This window comes from Cynoglossus semilaevis, chromosome W, assembly GCF_000523025.1.
Source record: "Cynoglossus semilaevis isolate Cse_v1.0 chromosome W, Cse_v1.0, whole genome shotgun sequence".
NCBI lineage: Eukaryota > Metazoa > Chordata > Actinopteri > Pleuronectiformes > Cynoglossidae > Cynoglossus > Cynoglossus semilaevis.
Genome location: NC_024327.1, coordinates 9,653,332 through 9,663,126, shown reverse-complemented (window position 1 = coordinate 9,663,126; position 9,795 = coordinate 9,653,332). Strand labels below are relative to the sequence as shown.

General features: G+C 39.7%; 2 pseudogenes; one reads left to right on the top strand and one right to left on the bottom strand.

The window, feature by feature from the left end:
• LOC103397158 (DNA polymerase epsilon catalytic subunit A-like) overlaps window positions 1–3,344 on the top strand; it is a 5,135-nt pseudogene extending 1,791 nt beyond the window's left edge.
• A 2,038-nt stretch (window positions 3,345–5,382) lies between these two features.
• On the bottom strand, window positions 5,383–6,646 carry LOC103397157 (P2X purinoceptor 2-like; annotated as a pseudogene).
• Window positions 6,647–9,795: the final 3,149 nt, after the last annotated feature.

The following is a 9,795-nucleotide window of genomic DNA, read 5'->3' as shown; positions in this document are numbered from 1 at the left end:
CTTTAATCATTAGCAACGGGTTGAAAAAATGAAAAATAAAAAAATCAACAAAAATATATTGTTTTGTTTTACTTCCTGTGACCTTCCTGACACTGACATTCACAAAACCTGATACATGGCTGAAAAACGGCAACCAAACAGACACTGGCAGTGTGAATGCTATGAATCACCTTTATGTACCTGCTGAATAAAAATGATCATTTGACAATAATTCTGGTACATAACCTATATGCCACTCCCCCCCTTCGTCGTCTGTGTCCTTTGAGGTTTTTTTTTAGGGAAATAAAAAACAAAAGAAAAGTGGACAAGAGGAAGGCGATGATGGCAGTGACGAGGAAGGGGACGAAGCAGAGGCTGAGGAGGAACCTGAAGAAACGGACGAGGTGAAAGATCTGATTGAGAGCAACTTGAACATCATGTAGTATCTGCCCCAGACTGCCTCCTGCCAGAAATACTTCCTCATGATTGTTTCTGGTATAAAAATTTTTTTTCTCATGTCAGTCATTTTCTTTTTGAGTTTTCATCACATCTTTACACAATACCATCTCCTTTTTCTCCCCCCAGCCTACATCGCAGCTGTTTACCACAGTATGAAAGAGGAGCTGAGACGTAATGCTACTGGAGCCACACCTATCAAGAGACGCGGAGGCAGCCAAGCTTCCCAGCAGGCAGTGGGAGACCTGAGTGCTCTTCCTGGTAAGATGAGTGGTTATTGTATTAAATTATAGTATTGCTGCTCCAGTTACTAAAGTCCAGTCTTCTCCATTAAAGTTATTACACTTATTACAGTCACCACAGACGACTGCCCATTACACTTAAACCTTAAAGAGAAGCTTTTAATTACATTAATTTTTTTTTTTTTACACTCTGGCATGTTGTGGTCTTCTCATACTGCTGCAGGGATGATCTCCTTCTCCCAGGAGTATGTGTCCAGCGAGCTGACACATAACCTTTTCAACATCACTCAAAAGATTGAAGGTGACGGGTACACGTGGTGTGTCTCAGCCTTCAGAAATGTACCCTGTCCTTCCTAGATCCCACCTGACTCTTAAAAACCCAGCGCTGGAGTTTATTAAATATGTCTGCCGGGTATAGACCTAATGATTAAATTACTGTCAGAATAAAATACAAACTTCAGACTTTCTGAACCCAACATTTTTATATACAGTAGAGATCAAAATTAGAGAATGATTTATAAACAACTGATTTTTTCTAAAATAATGTCATCTTCACTGCGCAATAGTTGAAGGACTTTTTGTTGTGTCTATACCATGCTCCTAGAGCACTTTTTCCACAAAATAACTAAGGCATTTCATCAAAAACATTATTTTGCAGAAAACACACTGATCAAAATTAGAGAACACTTTCAGATACCTCCCAGTTATTGGTGGTAATTTGGCAACTGGCGCTAATTTCCTTGATTATCTGTCAACCCCTATTTAACTGGCAGCCTTCCGGTTTCACTGACTCTGCAAGATGGTGGGCCATTCTAAAGTGACGTTCCAAATCTGTGATTTCAAGAATATTCAATCTTTACAACATCACAAACTCATTTAAGTCCCCCAAGAAGGCTGGTCGTCCACGGAAGACAGAGACAAGAGAGGACAGGATACTGCAGAGGATCTCAATGGGCAATCGTTTCCACACTGCAGCTGCAACAAACCTCTCATTAGCAGAAATAATCAAAAGGCAAGACTAAGCTTTGCTGAGGAGCATGTTGTGTGGACAGAAGAGAACCGGTCCAAAGTTCACTTCAGTGATGAAAGCAAGTTTATTTTTTGGATCCGATGGGAAACATTATGTTCGGCGACAAACTGGAGAAAGACTGAACCCAAAGTGTGTAAAGAAGTCAGTGAAAGGTAGAGGAGGAAGTGTCATGGTTTGGGGCATGTTTTCTGCAGCAGGATTTGGGCCTCTTATACAGCTATATGGCAGAGTGAATGCAAATGTTTATCAGAACCTTCTTCATCACCCAATCAGCCTGCAGTGTTCATGCAGAACAACGCTCCATGTCACACAGCAAAACGGGTAAAGCAATTCCTTGAAACTGAAAACACTGAAATAATGACATGACCTGCCCATAGTCCTGATCTCAACCCAATAGAGAACCTCTGGAAAATCCTTGGCGACAAAGTTGTGGCCAAGAAACCCACTACAGTCATCAAATTGTGAAGGAGTCTGGAAGAAGAGTAGACCAAAATCACACCAGAGCAGTGTAAGAGACGAGTGCTGTCCAGTGGCCGCAGATGTGCTGAAGTCATTCGGAGCAGAGGCCTGTAAGCTTCCTACTAATTTGCTGACTGTTGTAACCTTCAGAAAATTTAGCTGTAATCTTTTTCCATGCTACAGTCATTGTTGTTCTCTAATTTTGATCAGTGTGTTTTCTGCAAAATAATGTTTTTTTGTTGAAATGCCTTAGTTATTTTGTGGAAAAAGTGTTCTAGTAGCATGGTATAGACACGACAAAAAGTCTTTTAACTGTTGAGCAGTGAGGATGACATTATTTCAGAAAAAATCAGTTGTTTATAAATCATTCTCTAATTTTGATCTCTGGTGTATGTTCTTCCCCCCAGGTTCTATCACTGGATTCATACATAATGAATCAGGTGAACAAAGCGAGACCTTCTGCGTCTGGTGGACGTGGGAGAATTCTCAGATGACGCTCAGTTCTGCGACCCCTGTCACTCCTACATCCTACCAGAGGTCATCTGCCATCACTGCAATTTCTGTCGTGACCTTGACCTTTGCAAGGACCCGTCTGTTGCTCAGGTGGGAGCTGGTGACAACTTTTCTTTTTCTTACGAATTTGGTTAAAGAGACTGATAGAACTCCCATTTTCTTCTCCTCAGGATGGGTCTGTCCTGCCTCAGTGGTTCTGCTCTAACTGTCAGTCTCAGTATGAGACAGAGTCCATTGGAACTGCTCTGGTAGAAACTCTGCAGAAGAAGCTCATGAGCTACACACTGCAGGACCTGGTCAGTTTAACACACTCATTTAAGTAATGGTTTTTTGGCAGAACCTTAACAGTGTTAAACTGCACGTGCGTTTTCAGGTATGTAACAAATGTAAAGGAGTAAAAGAGGCAAATATGCCCTTGTACTGTGCATGTGCTGGAGACTTTGACCTCACTTCATCTCCCAGTCACATTAAACTATAGGTAATTAGGAATGTTTCAGGTTAAATCTGTTCTCACAGGGTTTTTTTTCTTCTTTTTTTGTATTTTCAGAGCTTCTCTCAGCAAGTGAACATGTTCCGGAACATCGCCTCTCCCTGGGTTCCTGAGTGAGACAATTGATTGGCTCATGATAATGAGTCCACAGGTCAACCAGCAGACTGTCCACTGAATGTGAACCTTTTCTTCTCCAGTTGCCCCTTTGGCAAGTTTTTTTAATCTTTTCACTTTGTAAAGTCCGATGAAAATGTGTATTGTTTGTAGCTTTTGATTGTTAATAAATATATTTTATAAACCTTGTTGTTTTTATTTTAACTTGTGTCATGAAATGTACATTTTTACAAACATTTGTTCCTCAGAGGTATTCCAATATATAAAGGTTGCTGTTAAATCTAATTATATAACAACATTCCCTTTTGTTTAAATTTAGACACATGTATTGTTTTATTTTTACCTCAATTTATTTTTGTTACGTCATTACGACATTACACTTTTTTAATTATTATTCTTTAAAGTATATAATAAACAGGGTTTAAGGGCAGTATTCAAAGGGACTGTGATGAAATTCCCTGTTTTAAATCTCTGTTAGTTACTCAAAATATTTAAAGCAAAGTTCTTCATAATGCGGAGAGACTGATGTAATGCTGAAGTCTTTCTTAACAAATACATATTTAGATGTTCCACATGATATCCAAGTAGACGTGTTGCTTCCCTCCATCCATCATGTCAAACATCAATCATTACTAAGTCATATGTATTTTTCCACCACTGACAACTGTGGTGCTCTCAGGCCTTTAGATGGATTAACACTCACCGCAATCTTATTAAAGAAACCCTTTTATGAGAAATGTCAGTGTTATTGGATTACAGCTCACTGCTCTTCTTGTGCATCTAGTGGCCATTTCCTCCTCTTGTAACTTCTCAGAATCGTGTATGTTTTTTTTCCTGGGATGCTGTGACAGTGAAGTCATGAAGGTATTTATTGTTAGGCTGAATAAGTACAATATATGGCAAAAAGTATAGAGTATGAGTAGACTAGTTTTCTTTACTCAAGTTCTTTAGCTAATGGGTTCAAAATATTAATGTTGTTGTCCAAGGATCAAGTTGATTGTCACTGTCTAACAGTGAAGGTCCATCCAGGTCTGAGTCAGTAAATGGGTCCAGAGCTGTTCCTTCTCTCACTGTATTTATCAATTATCGATGTGTATTTAATGTCACTGTTGTCAAGAAGGCTGCCAAAGAAAACAGTCATGTTTGTCAGCTGGTATTATCCAGTCCACACACACCTGACTTAGACGGAGATGATAACGATGACATCACAGTGGAACACCGTCTGACAGGTCTGAACGGTTTGAGCCAAAACTATTGATGAAGCTGAGCTCTGTAAGAATGGGTGCCGTGGGTTCTTTGTGAACCTGTAGAGGGCAAATAATAATTTGAACCTGTTGTAATATTTTGATATTAATCAAAAAACAATATTTGTATGTTGACCATTGTTCTTTTGGAATGACAATACAAGTCTCTCTAATTCTATTTCTAACAACAATCCCCTTCAGAAAAATTACATAAATATTTAGTAGATCCTCCTTTTGCAGAAATAACAGCCTCTAAACGCTTCCTATAGCTTCCAAGTGAGGGTCTGGATTGTGGTTGAAGGTATTTTAGACCATTCTTCTTTACAAAACATCTCCAGTTCAGTCAGGTTTGATGGTTTCCGAGCATGGACAGCCCGCTTTAAAACAGACCACAGATTTTCAATGATAATCAGGTCTGGGGACTGCGATGGCCATTCCAGAACGTTGTACTTGTTCCTCTCCATTAATGCTTTGGTAGAATTTGAGTTTGTGTTTAGGGTCGTTATCTTGTTGAAGTATCCAGGCCCGGCGCAACTTCAACTTGATTCAACATTGATTCTTGAACATTGTTCGCAAGAATTTGCTGATACTGACTGGAATCCATGCGACCTTCAACTTTAACAAGATTGCCAGTACCTTCACTGGCCACACAGCCCCACAACCAATGATACAAAAAAGAAAATCTTGAAAATGATCAGGGGTGCCCAAACTTTTTCATACCACTGTAACTGTAATCTTATGAACACAGGTACCTCATTTAAAAAAAAAAAAATTTTTTTACTTTACACTTGAGATGCACTGACAATATTTATTATCTGTCTTTGAATCTTTTTCTCACTGTGTCTGTATTCAGCCTTACCGTACAACAGCGAACTCCTCGATAGGACACCAACTTTGGACCATGTTCTGAAAGTGTGATTATAGTACCGCACACATCTACCCATTCTTCTGCCTATTACAAACAATGACAGAGGTTAGATGAGGCCAATATAAAAACACAAATTAAACTGTCTGTGTAATAATCTGATATTAAATAATTACCATGGCCATCAAAGTTGACTTCCCCCTGGACACAGTCAGAATCTTTTGTATAGTTGGCTTTGGCAACTTTGAAATGCTGAAAGGAAAAAAGTAAATAAAAGTTAATTTTAACAAAAACTTTGTTTAGGAGAAATATTTTAGAGTTTTGCACACTAAATGTGTTTGGACTCTCACCTCTGCACACTTGCCATGCAACTGGTCATACGTGACTTCTTGTCTCAGTATAGCACTGATGACATCACGACCCTAAATGAAGAAAATGCCAAAATAATTTCTAAGGACATTTATAACAGCAAAAAATATAATAATGAAACACTGGTCTTTTTCTGGAAAATGTCTACATGATTCTGCTTTTCCAGTTGCCACACCTCTGGAGGTCAAGCGTACTCCACAGTGTCCAGGATATCATCACCGTGAACCGCTATGCCCCTCATGTGTGTGTACACAGAGCTCTCTGGACGGGTTTCACTCTCCTGGTATGCTTTCTGATTTATGAAGACATACCTTCAGAAAGATAGCACAGACGGAGACAGTATCACATATTCTGCATTGAAGTATTTTTTTTAATTGGGATATCAAATGTCACTGGTCTAAGTTAAGATATTTTAACTGAATCTGAAGACACAGGAGATGGTAATCCGGTCATGTATAAGATCATTTGATAATTATCTTATACATGACAGACATGTCATCTTTGGGATCAGATGACATGTCTGATTTTCTTTAATTTATTGTTATAATTTTTGGAAAGTGTTTGGTCTCATCAAAATTACCCTTTCTGTACAAACAAAAAAAACAACATATTTTTCTACATTTCATCAATTTCCAAAATGTATTTTAACCGTACATGTTTGAAAATCTAGACATCACCAAATGTGGTAAGCATGCAGTTAGAGAAACGTTGTGCTTACCAGATGAAATAGGTGATCACAAGAAACTGCACACTCCTGTAAATGACTCCAAGCGTTCTGTTTTTAACCACCATCACCTTTGGTGTGTCATAGTCCCAGCAGCCAAGAAAATAAATCTTTAAAAACTCCCACAGTCCTGTCATGAAGGTTTGAAGTACTTCACACATACTTAAGATTTTTTTTTCTGTGCTATAATTTCAATATTTTTCCATTAGACTTCTGCTTTAAATTCTTTTTAGTCTTTTATCCTGTTTCTCTGTGCTCAGTCTCAGCTCTTGTCTGCATCTCTTCCAAGCATCTCTGGCAGCAGCGGGGGTGGTGGAAAAGGACGATGGGGTGGGGTTGAATCTTTCATTTTGTTTTTCACTTCTGACAGTTAACAATTCAAGAGCTACAAACATGGTGTTTAGCTCTGCACAAGATCTACATAAACTTTGACCCTAAATAAATTAGATGTTATTATTATATCTATTAGATATCAAATATTAAAACAATATATGTTTGTCAATTAAATATAACCAATACATTTATACCATCTTTCTGTTTGTTAATACTTGTAATTTTAGGATTAATGGTACCTCAAATAGGATTGAGCAACATCATAAGAACCAGATGGACAGAAATGGACAAAGTGGTCGCTCTTACAGGATACGGTTACAGGGTAACAACATCTGTGTTCTTTTGGCTAAATTTCCTTAACCTTACAATTACTCTCAAAGCGCAAACAAGATATTTTATTCATACTGTTGAAAACTAAAGGTATTTAGTTTGTCTGTTGTAAGCTAAGTAAAAATATGAGTCCACATGGTGGCCATCTTAATGAATAAGCTTATCCAAATAATATTCCTAATGAAAAAACAGATACAATTTAGGTAAAGTATACACACACACTTTTCTTTTTTTCATTTTGGCCAATAGAGAAGTAATATCAAAATAGTTTACATACGTTTTGCAAGACACGCATTTAAACACTTCTTTTGAGGGCATTTTTGCACACAAAGTAAAAAATATTATACAAAATTAAGTTTATCAAGTTTTTTTGTTACAGTCGAGGTCAGAAGTTTACATACAGTACATGTTCCTATACTAAATCTCATGCAAAGTTCAAGTTACACACTTGAATCATGAATAAACTGGTATCCACAATGCCCTAGGAATAATGCTTTTGGGAAATAAAAAGAAAAGGCAAACATTCCTCATAATTTGGGATTTATTGATATTTCTTTGCAGAACACTGCTTTTTTACCAGTTCATAAGTTTACATACACCTTTGTCTTCAGGGCTTAGTATTTGGTAGCATTTCCATTAACTTTTATAACTTCAGCAAGTCGCTTTGGATAGCCATCAATGAGCTTCTCACTGTAATCCTTTGGAATTTTTGGCCACTCTTCCTGGCAGATTTGGTACAACTCGGTCAGATTTGTCGGTCTTCTCTTACGGACTTGTTTCTTCAGTTCACTCCACATGTTCTCGATAGGATTCAGGTCAGGGCTTTGTGAAGGCCACTCCAGTACTTTCACCTTGTTCTGCTGAAACCATTTTGAAACTAATTTTGCTGTATGTTTTGGATCATTGTCCTGTTGAAAGATCCACTTTCGACCAAGCTGCAGAGATTTGGCTGACTTTTTGAGGTTTCCTTGCAATATTTTTCTTCCAATATTTCCAAGTATTGCTCTTTTCTCATGATTCCATTGATTTTCTGGAATTCACCAGTTCCTGATGCTGCAAAGCAACCCCACAACATGAGACTTCCTCCACCATGCTTGACCGTCGGGGTGGTGTTGTTGGGAATAAAGGCTTCACCCTTTCGCCGGAAAACGTATTGCTGGTCATTATGCCCAAACAGTTCAATTTTTGTCTCATCCGACCACATGTCATTCTTCCAGAAGGCTCTTAGCCCATGTTGATGGAGAGCTCTCTTCACCATGGACACTGAGACATTTGTTCCTGAGGCAGCCAATTCATTGCAGATGGCTTTCTTGGTTATCTTGGGGTTCATTTTTACATTTCTTACCAAAAGCTTTTCTCTGGATCTCTGGATGTTAATTTTCGTTTCCTTCCAGACCTTGGCATTACGGCTGTTCTCCCAGGTTGCTTATATTTGTGGACAATTGTCTGAACAGATGCCCTTGGTACACCAAGCTGCCTTGAAATGGTCCCAAGAGACAAGCCTGACTTATGCAAGGCAACAATTCGCTCCCTGATGTCATGGCTGTATTCTTTTGACTTTCCCATTGCAAGTCTCAAGTCGAAATGCAGTGTGTAAAGTCAAGCTGCTTTTATAAACCATAATTTCTACACCTTGGCTTTTACACAACCTGAATGAACACCAGACTAAAGGGATGATTCCATGAATGATTGCACAGCCTTCAAGTTCAACTAATTTACTGTTAAATGGACCAGACAAGTGGGTGTATGTAAACATATGAACCACAAGAATCTGAGGCCATTTGGGGAAATCAACAAAATATCTATCTTGGTCTATCTAGGTCAGAAATTCTGATCTACTCCATTGGCAGAATAATGAAGACTGTCATGTCTGTCTGTTTTCTTTTCCTGTTGTCTTTGTGGGGTTATCTGTGGGATCACACTCACCTGTTGGTAATTAGCTTCACGTGTCACCTGGTGCTCCCTGTGTATATATACCCCTCTCCCTCACTCTGTCCTTGTTGGATCATTGCTCAGTTCGTTCTGTCAGGTTGGTCGTGTTCTGTAGCAGTTTGTGAGTTTCCTGTTCTGTGTTTCCTCGTGTTCCGTGTTACAAAGAGAATTCCATGCCTGGTAGTTCTTCGTGTTTCGTTAATTTGTTTCTCCAGTACTGCATTTGGGTCCTGTCTGCTTCCTGCAATGCCATGTTGATTCCCCCACGTGACAGAATGATCCAACCAAGACTGGACCCAGCGTACTGGGAGGCTCTCCTGGCGGATTTTGGTGCCACGCAGCGAGAATGGGAGAGAGTGAAGGCACAGTTGAGTGCTCTGCAACCTGACCACGGCTTAGCATTCCCTGCAGCAGCCTCTCCATCAGTCTGACCTGTTTTCCCCACCCTCCCAGCCCCTATGTTGGGACGTCAGGAGCCGTCCCTTAAAGGGGGGGTAGGGTCAGTGCTTCCGGGGTCCGTAGCAGGTCCCCTTCTGTTGGTTCCCGGGGTTTCTGTGGACACTCGTCTGATGGCTCCTGCTCGGTCTGTGCCTCTGGTGGGCCGAATGCCAGCAGCACCCAGTCCTCTGGTGGTTTCGGGGTCTCCAGTGGTTCTGGAGGTGGCGGCGCTCACTTCCCCGGAGGTTCCTGAGGCTCTCACCTCCCCAGTGGTGCC